This window comes from Hetaerina americana, unplaced genomic scaffold (genome assembly GCF_022747635.1).
Source record: "Hetaerina americana unplaced genomic scaffold, ioHetAmer1.1.p SCAF_10, whole genome shotgun sequence".
Classification (NCBI taxonomy): Eukaryota; Metazoa; Arthropoda; class Insecta; order Odonata; family Calopterygidae; genus Hetaerina; species Hetaerina americana.
Genome location: NW_027286070.1, coordinates 20,720,941 through 20,740,789, shown reverse-complemented (window position 1 = coordinate 20,740,789; position 19,849 = coordinate 20,720,941).

Below are 19,849 nucleotides of genomic sequence, written 5' to 3'. Positions count from 1 at the left end.
CGGAAAGGAGTCGAGAGAGTTGCCGTATATTCGCGAAGTCGAAACATAAACAAGGAGACTTCAACGCGTGTATCGAAAAGGTATACCACTTAAATGGAGACTTTAACGTCTGAAGAGTCTGGGAAGAGAGGCTTAGATATACCGCGTGCTTGTCTGTGTGCGTGTGAAGCTGTGTGCGTGTGAAGCTGTGTGCGTGCGTATATATGGTTGTTTACACGGACCAGTCGGGAGGTGTGGATTGGTGTGTGTTGAGTCGGGACCCACGATCTTTTTCGGTGGGTGCGTGACCTCGATGGAGACGCTATGCCTTTTCGTGAGAGAGTGATAGCCACTAATCATCTTACCGAGTACTTCCATCTTTTTCTTTCTCATTGCCGCTCCATTCTCCGTTTCCCTTGACCTTTATTCTTGTTCCACTACAATCAGCGGGGATAAAGGTAGGCGCGTAGGCAAAGGTATGCGAGGGAGATGGATAGGAGAAAAATGTGAAAGATATCCTCTTAAACAGATTGCCCTACTCTCGCAACGCAAGCGAGGAAGAAAGTGCGCCTTCATCAGTCATTGTAACTCCATCGATAGGGAGAGATTTCAAAAACGGGAATCGGTATAGAGGAATGGAGAAATAACTGGAGTAATTACGGCGCTATTCTTACCCCGCGACCAAGGATATGGTTTACGTATTATACTAGTTTACCTTTATAAGTTTTTCCTAGTAAACTTGGGATGAGTTTATCTACTTAGCCATGAAGAACCTAAAATAATGTGAATACATATTTTGTAAATTTGATTAATAAAGGTATGTTAAAAAAATGTTCCATATTTTTAGTGAATGAGATTTTAGTTACATAAAATAGGCGGTTTTTGAATCCCATGATTGAATTGCAATTTGGTGATAACTCATATTACTATTGCGAAGCCGTGGGTCAAAAGTGGCCAGCGTACCAAGTGGTCAGCGTACCTAGGCATCGTTCGAAAGTGGGTAGAGGGATCCTCGTGGTTCTTGTATTTCCATGTATTTTAGAAGCACGATGATAGCCGGAACTTATTGAGGCCACCTTGTGGTGGGAGGATCAGTGGGGCAGTGGAATGGGCATGGACCAGGGTGAAGAAATTGAAGGCGGAGAAGGGATACCGCCGCGTCGTGGGCGTAGCGGGATCAAGTGCGTGAGAGAGATAACGAGGAGAAATTGATTTGATTGGTGAGTTCGCATTAGCTCTCGTTGGTGAGGTTACGACGAGAGGCAAGAGATCCTCTCTCGCTCCAAACTCTTTCGTCCTTTCCATCTTCAGCCAACGAACCACCTACCCCTGTTTCCAAGCATCCGTGCGCGATGTCCAACTCATTATTTTCAACGCTCCGTTAACGAAACTACTTGCTCTCACAATCATTTTCTTGTTCCAGTGCCCGCTTGTGTTTTTTTTCAAATATAGTGCCAATAAAGTAGCAGCGACTTCTGTTCTTCTCAAACGGGAAAGAAAATTTCATATATTCCAATCTTCCAAGAGTGCACCTGCTGTAAATACTTCGTCTCTTTCTTGAAAGCAATTTTCGGTGACTCCGTTCTCCCTAAAAAAAACTCCCAGGAAGATACAACATCCATTCTGCCCATTAAATGGGATAGAGAATACATTAATACTTAGACATGAGAAAGGAGAATATTTACTTTGAATATGACCCTGCTTCACAACGCCGTCAACAGAAACGTATTCATAGGTTCGGAATATTCCGTTCGGCTTAAAAAACAGGGCTGATGCGTAAATAAGATGTTCATATAGAGGTAATTTAAGGATCACCTTAGATGATTGTAGTGCGTTAATGCATTTGTAGTGAATGTCAAAAATTAGGAATAATTGTATACTTTCTACTGAAAAAATTTTCTTCATTAACAGGAAATTCCAAGAGGTAGCTATTGAATGCTATTATACGATGATGATTTTGATATGTATTTATACATTAACTCTTTTCACCATATCCTATCGATGCCTCTCTTTACTCGTGTTAGGTATGTTGATATATTACACTGGGAATGTCTCATCTTAATATATCAATTTAATATTACCAGCCGTAATATACCAGGCTTGGGGATGATCCCAGTAACTAAGTACTTTGACCTTTCTATGCCTAACTTAGCACGGAACTAAATATTTTAAATAAATAACCACTAATTTCATTAAATGATCTAAGTAAATATTAAATGTTGTGTCATCCTTCATTCCGACCAACATTTCTAGTCCTTTTTTCTTAACTTCCTCCACATTTTCGCAATTATTCTTACATTTCCCCTATATCACATAATTCAACATTCAAACGCCCTTCAACATTCAACCAATCAAAACGCCCTGAATACACTTCTGCATACTTTTTTTCGTATAGAGTTTTTCTGCATAGGGTTTTTCTCATGCCTCTCTTACCATTTCCTCGCCGAAAGTATGCTTCATAAAACACGGGCGATGGAGGACAGTTCTGTCTTCTTCCTCATCCTGATCAATGCTATGCGATAACTGCACTTGTGCAGTCTGAAATATTCGCGGGCATTTCCCCTAGTTTATCGTACATTATTGTCGTAATTTTCTATATATTCAAATAAAGGATGGAGAGCTGCTAAACCTCTCTTAAGAAAAATTCAAAGTACAGCTAACTTTTAAAGAAAAATATTTAAGCCATGCCACAATGTATAATAAAATGGGCCTGAATAAAAGATTTGGACTAATTCATATATTTATCAATCACACTCTTAAGAGTAGTTGAATGTAGATCTGTTATTTTGGCTTTCTCATTGAATTTTCAAACACTGTTAGGGGAAATGAGCCAATGTGAGTATTTTATCGGAGAAACTAGTACGAGAGTACCTCCAGATCCGAAGAGGTAAAGATTGACCTAGGCCCTTAACGTCTCTCTTACGAGCCTGCAGCATAAAAAATTCCTTTTCCATTTTTGGACTTATTACGCTTCCATGACAGGGAAACGATGCGTCTGAAGGCTTTTAGAAAGGAACAGGGACTTCTGATTTTACTCCCGATATCATTAGAGGTTCAATATATCTGGATTATTTTTACTACCATCAGTAAACCGTTCAAGATAGGTAGGTCTTTGATGGTCATTTATCCATTATTATTCATGGTAGTCTTTGGACAGTTTATGGTAGGTTTTGGACGAACCCTTCGGGCAAAGTAAGAGAAATAATGCTCCATCCCCGATGGATTTAATTCTATCTTCAATTAAACGGTTCGTTTTCCCAATGAAATCTAAGCCAACGCTCGTGAGGATTATGTTACTTGACTTCATCACTATCTTGGAAAAATAACTTAGGCGGTTTCCTGCTCCCTTCCCCAAAAGTGTTTTTAATGTGATACAATCACTAACATTCCCGACCCGCCGGGGTCAGGCACCTTTGCAGCCTCTTCACTGAGGAACAGACGCTGCGTGGAATGCCGCTCACCTGGTGCCAGCCCTTCGATCTAGGTAACCCTACCAGGGCCAATTATATTTGCTTCCTGCCGGCACAATTCTTAGATTATAGAGCATACAAACCCTCCAACTACGTACTGTTTGTATTCCATGAGGTTCTCGGATTCACATATCAATAATTATCATATTTTTATATTAATTTGCGCGTTACGATGGACCGACAAACCTTTGGTTTACTACCAATTTCTATGTAAAAATTTGATATTTGTATTTTAAAATGATTTATCAAATTATACTTGATTTAATTTGTCAATTTGCCGTAAATTTATTGGGATTATTGAATACGTTAATTACATTTTTGAGATATTATTTTCTGGCGAGGCATGAAATCACCGAACAAGAGGAATGAGACGTTTTAGATTATTTATGAATAGCTGCACATAAGCACATTAAGATCCATTTCCTTGTTTTCAGGTTAGGTTAAAAAAGTAACTGTAGGTTTTACGTAACTTAAGTAGGGAAAACGTTTTTTCAATCACTATTGCCTGAAATGTCTGTTTTCCAAGAGTTGATGTTCTTCATTTCGATGCATAATGAAAAAGGCTTGAGCTTTTAAATTTTAGAAGAACTTGATAACATATTTGAAGAGTAAAACAGTTGAAAATGCAATATTGTTTCACTTTTTTGAAAATATGCTTAAAATGTAGTCCAAAGTTAAATTAATGGATCACCTTGGGATTTATAACACATATGTTGAAGAATTTTCGCGGAAATTGATTTCAGCCGTGTAGTTAAAGGGCATTTGAAGCTTATTTAAATCGCTCCGAGTCTTTAAGAAAGGGCAGAGAGCGAAGAGATGAATCATTCTAGGGGGGCATACTTAAAGAATGTGATTGTTTCAACGGTTCTTTCTTATTCGGAGTGATCCTCTGGCAGGAATTAGGAAAATTTAGGGATGCCGATTTTCCGAGCGCACATCAAAGCAGGCAAAAAACTGGAGAGTGCTTTACAGTTACATGGCCATTTTGATCCTTGAGAAGAATTTCACACGCCATAAGATCGTTTACGGTGAAACGTAAGAAAAAAGGCCGATTCAAAATTTCCTAAAGAAGAATTGAACTATTTACAGCAGTAAACAAGTTATCTGAAAAGCAAGAGGAAGGCTAAGCTAAAAGTTAAAATGAGAGGGTAAAATTTAAGGCAGGTAAAACCATTGATCTTTTTTGGAAGTGTTTCGGGCCAAGATGGGGATCCAAGTAGAGGGGACGGAGGATGAAAAATTACGTTAGATAAATAAGATTTCAAAAGGTAGAGGGCATTGGTGACAGGGACGTTGAGTAAGAATGTTAAGAAAAAATATGTAAAATGTTTAGTGTGGGGCATGTTTTGGTACCATGCGCGAACATAGACGTTGAAACAAGATGGTGCTAATTGGAGTATTTGGAGTTTTGGGGGGTGGAGAAAGGATAGAAAAGCTAAAAATAGACGGTAAAGAAAACAAAAGAAGAAGTACGTATTGATTATTTTGGGGGAGTTTAGAGGGTTGGGATAAACCTTATGGAGGGAGGAAAGATCGATACAGAGAATTTTACGTAAAGGACGATGAAATGTCAAAACCTGTAATATAGGGAAGGACATTAAGCAAACAACGAAGAAGTAGGAATGGGATAGGCATGTCAGACGGAATGTAAGGGCATGGAATATAAGCGGCAATAATATTGATGTGATCACCCATCAGAGGCGATCAGTGGAGTTATAAGTGTAAACAAAATATTTAATCAGATACAAGCATTAAAATCCTGCAGGTTGGAAGTGGCTTATAGTAAAAATTAGGTTTTTATATAGAAATGGATTTTAAGGATAGTGAATGAATGTTTGTATGTTTCATTACTTAGAAAGAGCCAGGTTCCTCAATACGGGTGAACGGGGAGGAGAAAAATGTGCATTGTGTGTTTGAAAAAGGAAGAACAGCATCTCCAACGGAGTGCAGTAAGTATAGTCTCAAAGGGATGGAGTAGGGTAAATAAGTCAGCGCGAGTCGTGGTGAGGGTCTAAGAGGAAGCCGGACGCTGCTGAAAGCTTTTGAGGGAGCAGATTTGGTACATATGCAGTGATGATGGTCTTCTGCGAAGGGAAACGGGTCTCACGCCTCCCAGCGGTGGAATTTCGAAAAAGGCCTCGGCTAGGTGTGTCTGTAGGTAGAAGAACGGGTTCAGAAACTGGATCACTTTTGCTCCTACCGGAGAATGTAAAAAAATGCATTTTTTTACAAATCTAGAAAATAGTTCTGATACCCTGAGAAATTTAGAAATTAATACTTTATATTGGTAGTATTTTATTATTACTAAGGAATTGGTAAAGGAGGTATTCTAATGGCTGGCGGCAGGTGCGAAATTAGATTGAGAGTTCATAAAATCAGTTTAATTTACGGATGATTAAGCTTTGATTAGCCGGCCAACCATGGGACTACTCGTGCTAGGGACTACATGGGCTAGGGAACTAATGTAAGAAATACAATGATTATGAAGTTTTCGAAGGGAATAAATGCTAAGCAAAACTTAAAAAATGGAGGACAAAACCAGATAGAAGAGCTTATCTCTCTTGGGAGTGTTCTAGACCAAGATGTTCAAAGCTCTACAGGAACTAGAAGGATAATTTCGTTAGGCAAATAAGTAAAATATGGAGTGTGTTTTCTACGCATCGGGAACGTTTTTATTGAAACAAGTTAAGCGTAGAATAGAGGCTTTCACGATGTGAGTTTGGAGTAGGATAGGAGAGGTAAAATGAACGTAAACGAAGACAGACTAAGGCGTAGTAGGCATTGTATGGAAGGAAAGGGGATTGTTGAAAGAAATTCATAAAAAGCAGAAAAGGTGTATATAAAGCATTTGGATTGGCGATGAAATATATAAAACTGTGATAGATGGGACAGCGTTAGATGAGCGCGGTAGGGAGAGGAAAATAATGGGCTAGTCGGACGAAATTATGGGGCATAGAATGCATTTAGAATTATAGAATGTTCTATTACGTTTTGGGGCATCATTTTGTTTCTTATTAGGCAAGGCCAAGAAATTCAGGAGTTTTAAGTGTTGATCAAACCAAAACCCGCCTTGAATGGTAGACTTAAGAAGCAGAAACGGTAGACTGCAACCTACCTTGAAAGGTAGACTACCAAATAACAGTAATATTGTGTTGGCAAAACCATTCCTATGCTTAGAGAAAACTGGCCAATAAAGAGACGATTTGTAAAAAAAACTATACAACTAATATGCTAAAATATAGCACCCGCTAAAGAGGACAAAACTGCGCCCACCCGTTCTCAAGTTATTGCATTACTTTGATAGAGGTCAATCAGGGTGCCATTACCTGTCTAGATGGGTAGATTTTTATACGACTTAATTCATAATAATTGTCGTATTCATTATGTATTCATATTTTTCACGAGTCAGGCGTGATGAAATATTTATACTTCGAACATATCTCAGCGACTATTTGATTTTAATCGTACGCAGCCGCATGGAGATCCCTTACGTCACTTGTTTTATTGCTTAACTTCGGTGTTAATTTTTTTCCTCGATTACAGGCTATGTGCAGAGCGAAAACGATTGTTTTAGAAGTTAGCTCATCGCAGGTCCAGCGGTAAAACGGAAAGAGAAAACATGTCCCTTAGTAGCTGCTTAGGCTCCCGGATCGGTTTGCAGTTGACTCCGAGGTTTTTCCGTGTTGATCGATTGAATCGACCCAAGAGATTCCCAAAAACCTTGAGAGAGTCTTGCATTACATCAGACGTGACTATCGTCAAATAGTGCTCTATCTTAATCCAAAACGTGACGATTAATTAAATGGATATGTACATACATTCTGGGGCAATGCCGCATTTAATATATTGGAACTGAGTTTACCGCAATGAATCCCTCGGATGTCGTTGTGAAATTCAAGCTCTTCTTAAAATTAAAATACTGTATCCATCCTCTCAAGTTACGAGCAACAATGGATGGGAATTCCAGCGTGAAGCGTGGGAAATTTTCTGAAGTTTTCTCTGGCCCTTGAGGGTTTTCACTGCCTGTGTCGCTGACAAGGGCGCTATCTTCCTCGACTAATCCGCGAAATTGAAACGTCCATAGCTGACTCATATTTCTCCTTGCGTGCTGGAGTTGACTTGGCTCAGTTTCATATGACTGAAAGCCTGACAGTATCGCAGCCCACTCAGTTGGCGACTTATTCTATCGCTAAAATGTCCCCCAACGCTCGGTAGTTGAGCATCTGCGGGATTTTACGAACCGGTATCGATAGTTCAAACTTAATTTGTGATAGCGAGAAGCTTTTATATTGATTTTATTCTCTCTCAAGGGGTTGGGTATTACTCCTTCCTCTTTGTGAAGTCAAGGGGGAGATAGTTGGTGACAGGGACTTTTGAGCAGGGTGTTAAGAAAAGACTCGTTAAAATCTTGACATGGAGCGTGGTTTTTGTTGAGTGAGTAGGAAATTCTAAGAAGACCGAAAAGTGGATGCAGGATATCCTGAGCGTTAATCGGATACTGAAAATGGTAATATAGGGGAGAATTCTGGGAAAGGGAAGTAGAGGAAGGAACAGAATAGGAATTTTGTTTGGAATTGTGGGAGGTAGAAAGTATGCAGAGTTTAAGGATGAGTATAAAATGCAGTGTAGAGTGTAAATGTATTTTCTGTAATATTGGTTTCGGCTTAGGAGTAGAGTGGTGTGTAGTTCCAGGGTTCATAAAAAACCTTTTCCAAGCCGGAAATTTCACCATTAAAAAAAAATTTACCTGAAAGGTTTATAGCAGGACCCTGATAATCATGTTTTAATAATAAAATCGAAAATAAATTGCATGTATGTTTCTGGATCCTGGCGTTTTCTTGGGAGTAGCCAACATCTTATCGATGATTCAACTCCCAGTTAAGGATCTATTTTTGCGCTCATGATCTGCTCGATTCCGCCTTCCCCACCTCTACTGTGTTCGTCCTTTATAGATGTTCCAATGCCTTTTCCTTATCTATTTCCATTTGAATGAATAATTGTTCACCATACGGCGGGGTTTCGCGTTTGAACGTGTGTATATATATATATATATATATATATATATATATATATATATATATATATATATATATATATATATATACACACGAGGGTCATCCGTAAAGTAGTACCCGTTCGTGAAATAAAGACACAAAAGTAAATATTAACAAACATAAAAAATTTTATTTGAAAGAGGATACTTTAAACTACTTCTCAACATAATCTCCAAGCAAATTAAGGCATTTGTCATAACGTGTGACAAGTTTCTGTATTCCTGCTGCATAGTCCTTCGCTGCCAGCTCATTGAGATACGCGAGGGACCCATCTTGCACAAATTTTTGCATAATGCAGATGGTGTTTAACAATTTCATGAACAATTGTTCGAGAAACATTGGGAAAATGCTCACAGATGTCATCAATTGTGACGCGCCGATCGTTCCTCACGAATTCGTCAACTGAGCTCACCAGTTGGTCTGTAATGACAGACGGTCTCCCCGAACGCTCATCGTCGTGTGTGTTCCCCCTCCCCATGTTGAAGTTGCGACACCACCGCCGAACAGACGACTCGTCCATTACATTGTCTCCATACACCTCCTTTAATTGGCGATGAATATCACATGGGCGAACGTTTCTTGCATTGAGGAATTTAATCACTGCCCTCACTTCACAACTGGCGGCGTTCTAAATTTTTTTAAACATTGTAAACAATCACAGAAACAACACAGGCAATGCTAGCGTCACGCAACTTGGCTCAGAGAAGGCAGACAAGCCACTGAAGCTATCTGACCTCGTCCAGCGGCTACTCGCGTCGTCAGCACTTCATGCGGCACGAACGGGTACTACTTTCCGGATGACCCTCGTGTATATATATATATATATATATTAGTATATATATATATTAGTATATATATATATATATATTAGTATATATATATATATATATATAGATCCTTATTATTATTAAGTAATCTACCGGTTAAGGTAGATTTTTGGATGGACACAGCTACTAAATAAAACATTTTGTGACTCCTAACAAAACAAAAAATCCAGAATCCTACTCTATATCAGGTCCCTCTTCATCTCTGAGTACTTTCTTATTCCCTTCATCCCGTCCAACATCCGTATCCTGTTCCTTCAGTTTCCTCTTTGCCTAACATTCTCCTATTAGAGTCTTCAACATCCCACTGCCGATCAATACGCCCTTCATCCACTTTTCCTGCCTCCACAGGATTACTCCCAACAAACCCCTCTCTTCGCCCACCATACCAAGTACTTCCTCGTTTGTTTTCTTCTCTGTCCATTTCACCTTCTCCATTCTTCTCCACACCCACATTTCAAAAGCCTCCAGTCTACGTCTATCCTCCTGCTTCAATGACCATATTTCCGCTCCGTACACAGCTACGCTCCATATCAATGTTTTTACGAGTCTTTTCTTAATATCCTTGCTCAGCGTCCCTGTCATCAACTCCCTCCTCCTTGTGAAAGCCTCTTTGCCTAGCGCAATTCTTCTCCTTACGTCCCTACTACTTTGACCGTGTTGGTCCAAAACACTACCGATATACGTAAAACGTTCTACCTGCTCTAGTTTTTGCCCTCCTATTTTAATGTTTAGCTTAGACTTTTTCTTTCTAGAAAATCGCATAACCTTTGTTTTATTAATTGATTCTCATCTCATACCTGTCGCACTGAATTTCCAATGCACTAAGCAATGCTTGCAGCCCCTTGGCTGACTGACAGACTAAAGCTTGATCATCAGCAAACCTAACTGATTTTACGAATTTCCCTCCGACTTTCATTCCTACCTCCAGTTCTTCCCATGCCTCTTTAATCATTTCCTCTGCATACAGGTTGAACAGCAACGGTGATAATGGGCAACCCTGCCTTACAACTCTTCCTAACACTGCCCATCCGGACTCCCCGTTCCCCATTCGTACCTGAGCAGTCTGAGACATGTACAGGTTGCGGATTAGCCTCCTTTCCCTCCAATCTATTCCTATTTTCTTCAATATACTCATTAATGTTTCCCAATTCACTCTATAAAACGCTTTTTCGAAATCTACGAAACAGGCAAATGCCTCCTGGTTGTATTCTATATTCCTCTCGATTAATAATCTCATTACTGCAATGGTATCACGCGTACCTCTCCCCTTCCTAAACCCAAACTGATCATCCCCTTAGTAATCATTCGCCCTACTCTCTATCCTCTTGTTTATGATCCTGAGAACAATTTTAGCTGCGTGGGATATCAAACGTATTGTCCTGTAGTCCTCACATGATGCAGCCTTTACCTTTTTTGGAATAGGAACTAAAACTGATCTCACAAAGTCTTCCGGCCAGATTCCTTCCTCATAGATACTATGAATCAGCCCATGTAGCCTCTTCCTCCCACATTTTCCTAAACATTTCAACAGTTCCGCAGGGATGTTATCCACTCCCACGGCCTTATTTAGTTTCATCTCCCTTAATGCCCTTTCTATCTTATCGTCGAGTATGCCTGGACCTAAGCTATCCTCCTCTAAGTCATGTTCCTTTTCTATGTCTAACTTTGTTGGTCTAAGTTCTTTACTATACAGTTTTTCTATATATTCCTTCCATCTCTCTTGGATCTTTCCTGCGTCAACAATGACCTTACCCGCCTTATCTCTAACTGCTATCATAGATCTTTCTTTCTTACTTTCCGATAAAGATTTTACTTTGCTCTATAGCGCACCAATTTCACCCTTCCTCTGCAAACTTTCCATATCCTCACACTGCGTCTTCCACCATGCTTGTTTTGCTTTATTTCTTGCCCGCCTCAATTTATTGTTTAATTCTTTGCATTTCATTTTACCTAACTCTCTGTTTACATTCTTCCATTTTCTCCGCTCATCCATCTTTGTAATCATCTCATCCGTGATCCATAGTTTCCTAGTCCTTTTAGCGTTAACGGTTCCAATAGTGTCTTTTGCGGCTTTCGATAACCCTTTCTTAATACTTTCTTATTTTTCTTCGATAGTGCTTAGCTCTTTACCATCCTCCATGATTTCTTCTGCCGCTTTTTGGTACTCCTTCCTTTTCAAACCATTTAATGCTTCTACATTCCATTTTCTAACCCGCCGCCCCTGCACACAGGTGGATAGAGAGTCCGAGTGAGCAGGTTTGGGAAACTGAGTAAAATGGAGATGTCCATTATCACCTGTTCTTTTCAACATATAGTGTCTAGAGAGAATGGAGAAAGAAGCATGGGAAGAACTGATGGTTGGATTGTAAATTGATGGGACATTAATAAAATAAAATAGGCATTCGGATGAAGAAGCTGTTTGCCAGTCAGACAAGGGTTTACAAACGTTGCTGAGCACATTAGAAAGCTAGGGCGATAGGCAGGGGTATGTCAACTCTATGAGGAAACATTGCTAAGACGCACTCCATTGCATTTAATTACGTCTTAAAAATCAGACATTTTCTCAGACGTTACTTGGTGGAAGTCTTTCATAACAAATGAAGGAAGACTAACTTAGCAGATTACACTGGACTCTTAACTTTCCGCGACCATGGTTTCGTTGACGATGATGTGCCGTGCGGCGAAAACATCGACGTGGAATATAGTAAGTCCAATGGAATCTGCAAATTTATTCTTCCTTCATTTACTCTTAAAAATCAATTAACCTAATTAATGATACTTTGCATAAAATTAAGCATTTTCCGTTGTCTTTTTGCGGCAAAATGAAGGATTTTTTAAAAAAATGCATGTATATGACTGGAACATGATATTATTTTTACGGCTCAAATAATTACCTCAAAGCCATCTCAATTAATAGTAGTATTAAGAAGATCCCAAGTTATTATTCATTCCTAGAAAGTGCGCCATTGGAAATTTGTGAAATCATTCGTGTAAAATCGAACTGAATGGCTACAAAACAGGAAGCTGTGCTACTAGCAAGATCGTCTGAATCTTTTGCGTGGGAATTTTTTTACGAAAATGCAATGTCGAATTATTAAATCGTGGATGTGGATGTGGATACTCCATGTGAGTAGTCAGTTACTCTTCGATTTAATTCGAAGAGCACTTGAAATATCGAGAGAAAGTTTTCCCAAGTGGAAAGGGTAAGTTGTGGAAAGGAAATCGGATGAGAAGTGAATGGATTAGAGGCGACGGCTACATAAATGGCTTGGGAATAAAAAGGGTGGGAATACACGTAATTTGGCGAGATGTAAGTTTGATGAGGAAGGATGGCTCGACGAGCGAATGAAGGTTTCATGAAATCAAAGATTAAGATGTTAGTCGATTAGTCACGGATGAATTAGATAGAAGCGAACGAATAGTTATTACTCCTCCGCTCAGCGACTTGGAATCACGTCCTCTTGCCTTTACCGTCCTCTTGCCTTTGCGAAAACCATGAAGGCAGCAAAATATTAAAATGATTACATCTTACGTATTTCCCACCCGCGAAGGTAATATTAAGTCCCATACGTTAGGCTGTACATTATATTTCGGTGTAATGTTAATTTCTTCTAAGCTTATATCTAGGGAAGCTATGGTAATTTCCAGATTTTTTCACGCATCTTCGGTCACCGAGGAGTGACAAAGGTTTATGATGCCGACATTTACAGAGTGGAAAACAAAAAAAATATTTCCTGAGAAGGTTTAGAGTAATTGCAAGAACTCGTTTCTAACTCGTATAAATTTTATTCCTTAATCTTGTTATCTTCAAGTTTAGCTTAAATTACAAATGTGCTCACTAAGCCACGGTTGTTGATTTCACCGCGTGTTGAAATTAAATTAAAATGGATATACTCGTACGTATTACTACTATTATTATTACATTACACTATTATATTCACTACATATATTATTACATACGCATACTAGTTCCTTTTTCCCACTGATAAATGGTGAATCTTGTACAAAACGAAAGTGGAATAATAACGTTACTGGATTGATGCTTCGCAGCGTTCCATAAAAGCGAATAATTCGGAGAAAAGTGGTTTGGGATAAATCCGGCGATTAATTTTAACTCTATTTTGAGCGCTTTTATTTATTTCCGCTGGAAAATTGTTGGCTCGGCATTTAACGGTTACTCTAACAAGTCATGTAATTGAAACATTGAAGGAGACTGATTGATATCATCGGCATTTTCATTCGGAAAACCTTGTACTAAAAAAAGACAAATTAATTATTTTGACATCTGAAATAGCCGGATATTGAATTCTATATATTTTCTATAACTACATTTAAAGTTCGCTTAAAACCGAGAAAAGGTACATTTACAAAAATTGAGAGGTAGTCTCAAATTATATTCCTTGAATCCGTAGATAATCCAATGGTGTTATTCTATCTGCACCCAAGCAATGTTTTGCAGCTCTCGCTAAGCAGCAACGCCAAGTATATCGATAACGTGCTGTTGAAAGAAAATACAGCAAATGAAAGTTGAGATAATGGAATCATGATTCCAAGAAATTAGTCTACAATGGTATGAAACAGATGGTATGTCACAACATGTATTAATGATTCGGCACATTCTTTTCAGTGGTGATCTCTCACGTGCATTTAATTTCACACTGTTGAACGTAAACCCAAGAGGCATTGTGAGTGAGGGTGACGTCTAGGTATTTAATTGAGTCTACGCAGCTTTCACTTCCCTAAAAACGGCATGATAAACGGTTTCGCCAGCCATTTTAGGTAAATATTAAAACTAGAGTTAATAATTAATAAATTTACATTATTTAAGGGATCATTTTATGAGTCTGAAGGAGTCGAATGCCAGCAGGACTTCTGGTGATCCAGAGTGTACGTTAGTGCCCGTTAGGACCAAAACTCGCCGAGTGGGAAGATCCATGTAGATGAAATAGGCGGATAGTTTTGGGAAATGAAGAGAGGATCGATTGCCGAATGGCTAAGTAGATAACGGGTCGTCGGACGTCAGGATGGAGGGTGAGATTAAGTGTGGGGTTGCCAAACATGGGAATCAGAGGAGGTAGTGATGGAGTAGAAACGGTTTTTTGTACCTTGGACATTGGAGTCTAATTTCTTGTGGCGTTCCGGTGGTGTACTCCATCCTTTACTTGAGAAATTTAACGGTTCATTAGATTTCTTACGGATCTCCATTTTTAATTTTAGTCAATTCTGTGTTTAAATTAATATTTCCGACAAACTACGCATAAAGCTTTCTTTTAATGCTAGTAAAACACTTAGAGAAAATGGAATATCTGAGTTAAATAAAAATGTAAATTTACGCAGTCCATTTGCGCTTTATTTTTTATCAATATCAATGCGATATTTTACAATAGTGTTTACACTTTTAGCTATTCGCACCGGACTACGAATCCGCTGACCCTCATGACAATTGACATCACACCCAAGGTTTCCACTTACGCTCGGGGCTTAGATGCTGCGTTGTAACTCCTACAGTAATACACGAGTACAAGTATTTTTATTAATCGATTTCTAGGTGGATTATAGTTCTACACGTCAGCGGGTCATCATGAAAGCCAAATTATAGCGTTCCTGATACTTCTTTCATTTTAAGGAGGTTACATCTAGAAGTAAATTATATACCATTTGAGTAAATTTCCCTCTATTTGTAGCCCTAAGTGTGTTCTATTAAATGGCAATTATAAAATAAGATTTTCTTGAGCTAAAGTCCATTGAAGTTGGCATCGAAAATGCCCAATATTCACGTCCTTATGGCAAAGGAGGGCTAACACCAAAAGAGTAATGGATCAATGGTGCATAAATGCAGGTATGTTTTCACGAAATCGCGATGCAATATGCACAATGTTGAATTGTTAACATAACAGTACCTACTCGCTTTCTTTTTGATGATATTTATTATTATTATTATTTACACAATTACGTTGCAATTAGGCAAATTTCCTGGTGGCAACGGTCAGGTTAGGTCAAAGATAACTACTAACAACGAAAATTACATACGAACACATAAAAACAGATAAGAGACAAAATATTTTTACATAATGACACTTCCACATCACATACAAACAAACTTCCACATCACATACAAAATGCCGTCCACATCACATACAAACAATATTTTCAAAACTACAGTGAAGTTTATTACCCAGTGGCTACTTTACATTTCAACTTAAAACTTCTAAAATTGGATGGAAAGGGCTCAAACAAACCTCCAGGCAGCTGGTTCCAATCAATAATGGTTCTATTTAAAAAAGAGTATTTTTTCTTATTGGTTTTTTGAGTCCTTATTTTTATTTTGTATTAGATATAATAGCGCCGGCAAAATCCGCCAAGTGCGTATTCTTCTTAAAATAACTAAATTTTGCGAGATGTTTTCTCTATTCAGTTTATAAATATTAGAAATGAGAAACTGGTTATCATTTTTAGAAATTTTAATATCTTTATTAATGCGAAATGCTTACAGCCAAAGAGTATTTTAAAATTCTGCCATGGCCTATTGCAATGCAATTATTCCTCTCTACCCACCGAATCGGCAACATCACCACGAGGAAATCTTGTATTTCCCAAAGGGAACTTAACCTGTTCGGGTCTCAGTGATCCGTGTCCCATGCCGCAACTCGGGTGTCATAGGATATAGCAACCAACATGTTCCCTAAGGGTATCAGAGCTCCTCACCGCTCATTACGCACAGCTTTAGCAGTCGATTACCCTTAAATTTCTTGAGTGTAGCCGAGCAGCATCATAATCTTAAGGCGTCCTTAATGCGACATATTCTTTCTTTTAAAACCTGCGGAGAAGCAGAGGGGTGGTGGAGAGCGGTAGAACTTACTTGGTTGCGTTTTCCCACACGTGAAATGCACCGATTATGGCATCTCGGTTGCCCCAGCAGCATTTTAAGCTTCCGGAGAAGCGGAACGTTGGGAGGGGCGTACGAAAATAATCGCTTCTCGCCTCGCCGAGGAATGTCCATAAAATTCACGGAAACGGTCCCACGATTATCGGAAAACCGAGAGAAGCAGCCTATTTCATGGGCACGCACCGCTGCAGCGGTCTGTTGTCCCTGCCTCCGGCTTTGGGAATAAATTTCCTTCCCTCGGAAATTTTATGACAAAATAATTCAGTTTTCCCTTTTCCGCGTAAGAATGAGGTGGAGAGGGCCACGTAGCGGTTTCATTTGATTTCCTTGTTCTGCTCCTTATGGATTATTGCGAACCATTGTAGTGGTTAAAATGGAGAAGTAAAAAAAAAGCTTCAGCTCCGTCCCCATCATATCATTCACAATATAGCCAACTGAACACGTCTTGTTTCCACTCTCATTTCACATGTGATTACTGCATTTTCTGAGTATCTCAGCCCAAGTGCCGAAGGAAATCTATAATCTTCCGAATCTTCAGCTGTGAAATCATCAGTTAATTACTTCGGTTCTCGTTAATACAGATAATACGTGCGTGTCTATGGAGCCGTAGCCCAACTAGTAAAGCATTCAGAATTTTCAATGAATTATTTATTTGTTGTAATAAGCAAAGAAACAGTAGTAATGGTGGGAAAAGAGACAAGGTCGTTGGCAAAATCATAAGAAGGCAGGAATGGTTTCCTTGTGAAGGTTTCCGCAGGGTGCAGTTGATGAAGATCCCGGTCTTCCGGGATTTACTCCGCGTCGGTTCATATTGCTGTGACCATAGTTTCGCTGGCTTTGCAGGAGTCGTCACTTCTGACCTGAAGACGCCGACAGCAACATCGGCGAAACTGTTGTATAGCAGAAATATAGACCGACGCGGGGTAATTCCCGAAAGACTTGGATCTTCTAGGCAGGAATGGTGGTTGCAGGACATTTTGATTAGCGATAAATTGTTGAAGACTCTAATAAAGAGGGTTGAACGTAGATGGACAAGGTAGGGGAAGGTAAATTATATGCACTTTGGAAGGCATGAAAGGAGTTACAGTGTACGGGGAGTTGAAGAAGGGCTTATTGTAGTGCAGGGTGGTAGATGTCTCTTGTTTGGTGGGGCCATGAAAGGTAGGCGTTAAATCATCCATAGCCTATCTGAAACCTTAAACTACTAAATAACATAAATATTTGTAATTTAAAAGGTTACACTGTTGAAGTACGTATAATTATTTTTACTGCTCGGTGAATTGAGATGACTTTGAACCACATTTTGGGAACATAAAAGTTATATGTTTTTAAAAGAACCTTTGTTGAGGTATTAAAACTATTTCATTCCGCTGTTAAGTTAAAGATGAGTATCTAGTGAACGAAATGAATACCATTTGATGAGTATTCAACATTTTTAGTGCATTCGCGTTGAGATTAGCCTCAAAATATTGCGAGTATTAGGGCACTTTGAAGAATCCTGCACTCTTTTCACGCTTCCATCTGGAATGGTCGAAAAAGAAATGAAACTGCATCATATCACACACTGTTTTATTCCACTTTAGGTGATGAAATTTCACACTTTCATCTAAACCGCTTTTTACGGGTGGGGAGTATAAAAACCTGGAACCCATTACAGATATAGCCTCAAATCCCTTTAGGAGTGAGAGCGCATAGGTAGTTCTTTTTTCCGCTCTCCACTAAATTGTATAAAGATTTTAATGGGCTTGAGGTTAAAGAGTCAGTCAGAAAAGCACCAAATGCTCAGATTTTATCGTAGCTTAAGAAAATATACAAAATTTATGCGACCACCGCAGAATTTTTAATTCGAATTTTCAAATCCATGATTTCAAATCTATGCGATGCGAATTCAAAAGTGAATAATTAATTGCGCGCGCTTCGACTGCTCGCTCAGTGCGTTTCGTATTTGAATTTTTCCCAAGGCCAATTAGTCTTTCAAAGATTAATTGGCCCGGCGTAATAACGTGCGACTTTTTGAAGGAGAAAATGTTTGGGAGAGGGCATTTTTCACGTTATCCGTTTTGTGTACGAATTGGTTCAGGCCATAATTACGATTTCATTGACAGTATTAAATTGCAATTACCTCAAACATGCCCGGGATGTGAGGCTCGAGCGTATGAGCTTGATGCCTGCTATTCCCTTCTGTTCCCAACCCAATGTCTAGTCAACTGTGAGTTGTGAAGCTAGGGGTGAACACAACAGGAAAATAATAATTCCAAATCCTTAGATGCATTGCATAGATATATAACATTATTATTTTTGGGTCACTTTGAAACCATCGGTAAGAATGGAACGTCGGAGATAAACGAAAGATTCTAAAAAGGTAATACCAAATGAAATTCAATGGCTCTTGATTTTTCCTCACTAAAAGAGTCAGCCAACCGTAAAATGCGATTTCCAAGCATGGAACTTGTTTAAGTAATATGCAGGAACATTTTTGCTTCTTGAAAATCAAGAAAATTCCTCAAAAAGCGATCAACAATATTAAGAGCATATTTCTTTTTAAATCCAAGTTCCCTTCATCAATTCATGTTAGCTCTATCGGTACTACCTAGCAGAAAAACTCAAGTTTTGTTTGTACAGTACGGAAAGTATAAGCGAAGATTATTCTTTAAGAAAAAGAAGTAGTGACCACCTAAAATGAAATCAAACGTCAATAAGAACAGTACGCAGCGATTAACTGTACGTTGTGGAATATCGTCAAAGGTTTCAAATTGTTCCGCATTATTTATTGTTTATTTATATGTCATGGTCACCGTTTATTAACTCCTGCCATGAAATAGAAGAAGGCAACAAAATTGGATTTACCGCAGGAAATCATCATTATTTCAGTTACTTCGGTGCTTCTTATGTCCGTGGGATGTATAGCATTTTGAATTATTCGTCGTAAGAAGATAGCATCCCGTTCGGAGAGTGGTCTCCACCGATAAAAAGGCACAACAGTGGAAGGCCGATCCATTTTGTACTGATGCCGGCGGAACTAGGAAGATTCGTATCTTGCGAGGAGACTCAGGCCACCACGAGGGCACTCAGCCTTCTGTCGGATCGGTCCGTAATATGTGTTCGATAGATTGGGAAAATATTTGAGGACACGAGTCCGAAGCGTATGTAGGGCAGAGAGGGACTCTTCGTGGCGCCATGGCATGACGTTTTCCGATCCCCGTATTTCCCTCCCGGTGAAAATGGGAGACTTTGCGCCCGACCCTTTCTTGCAGCTGCTTCCAGAGGATGAAAGGGGGTGTGGGCTTGCAACTGTGTTATTTCTACGCGGCTGGAGAGGCCTCCTGTTTTCATGCAGGAACGCGGATTCCCAAGTACGTTGTAAGGCTCAAGACCGACTTGGCGGAAACAATTCCCCTGAGTTATTACCTCTTCGTCGGACGCGAAAATTGTGAGCGAAAAGGCATTCTTTTGACTTCGCCACGTATTGGAATCAGATACTCCTTTTTCGGAGCCTCAATGTTGGAACTTTGTCTTCACGGAACCGTGTCGAAGTTAATATTCAATGAAAGTAGGATCAATTTCTAAGTTATAACATCGTTACGGTTGAATAAGTTCATTAATATTAAGTTTTGGTTTAAGTGCCTATCTTCG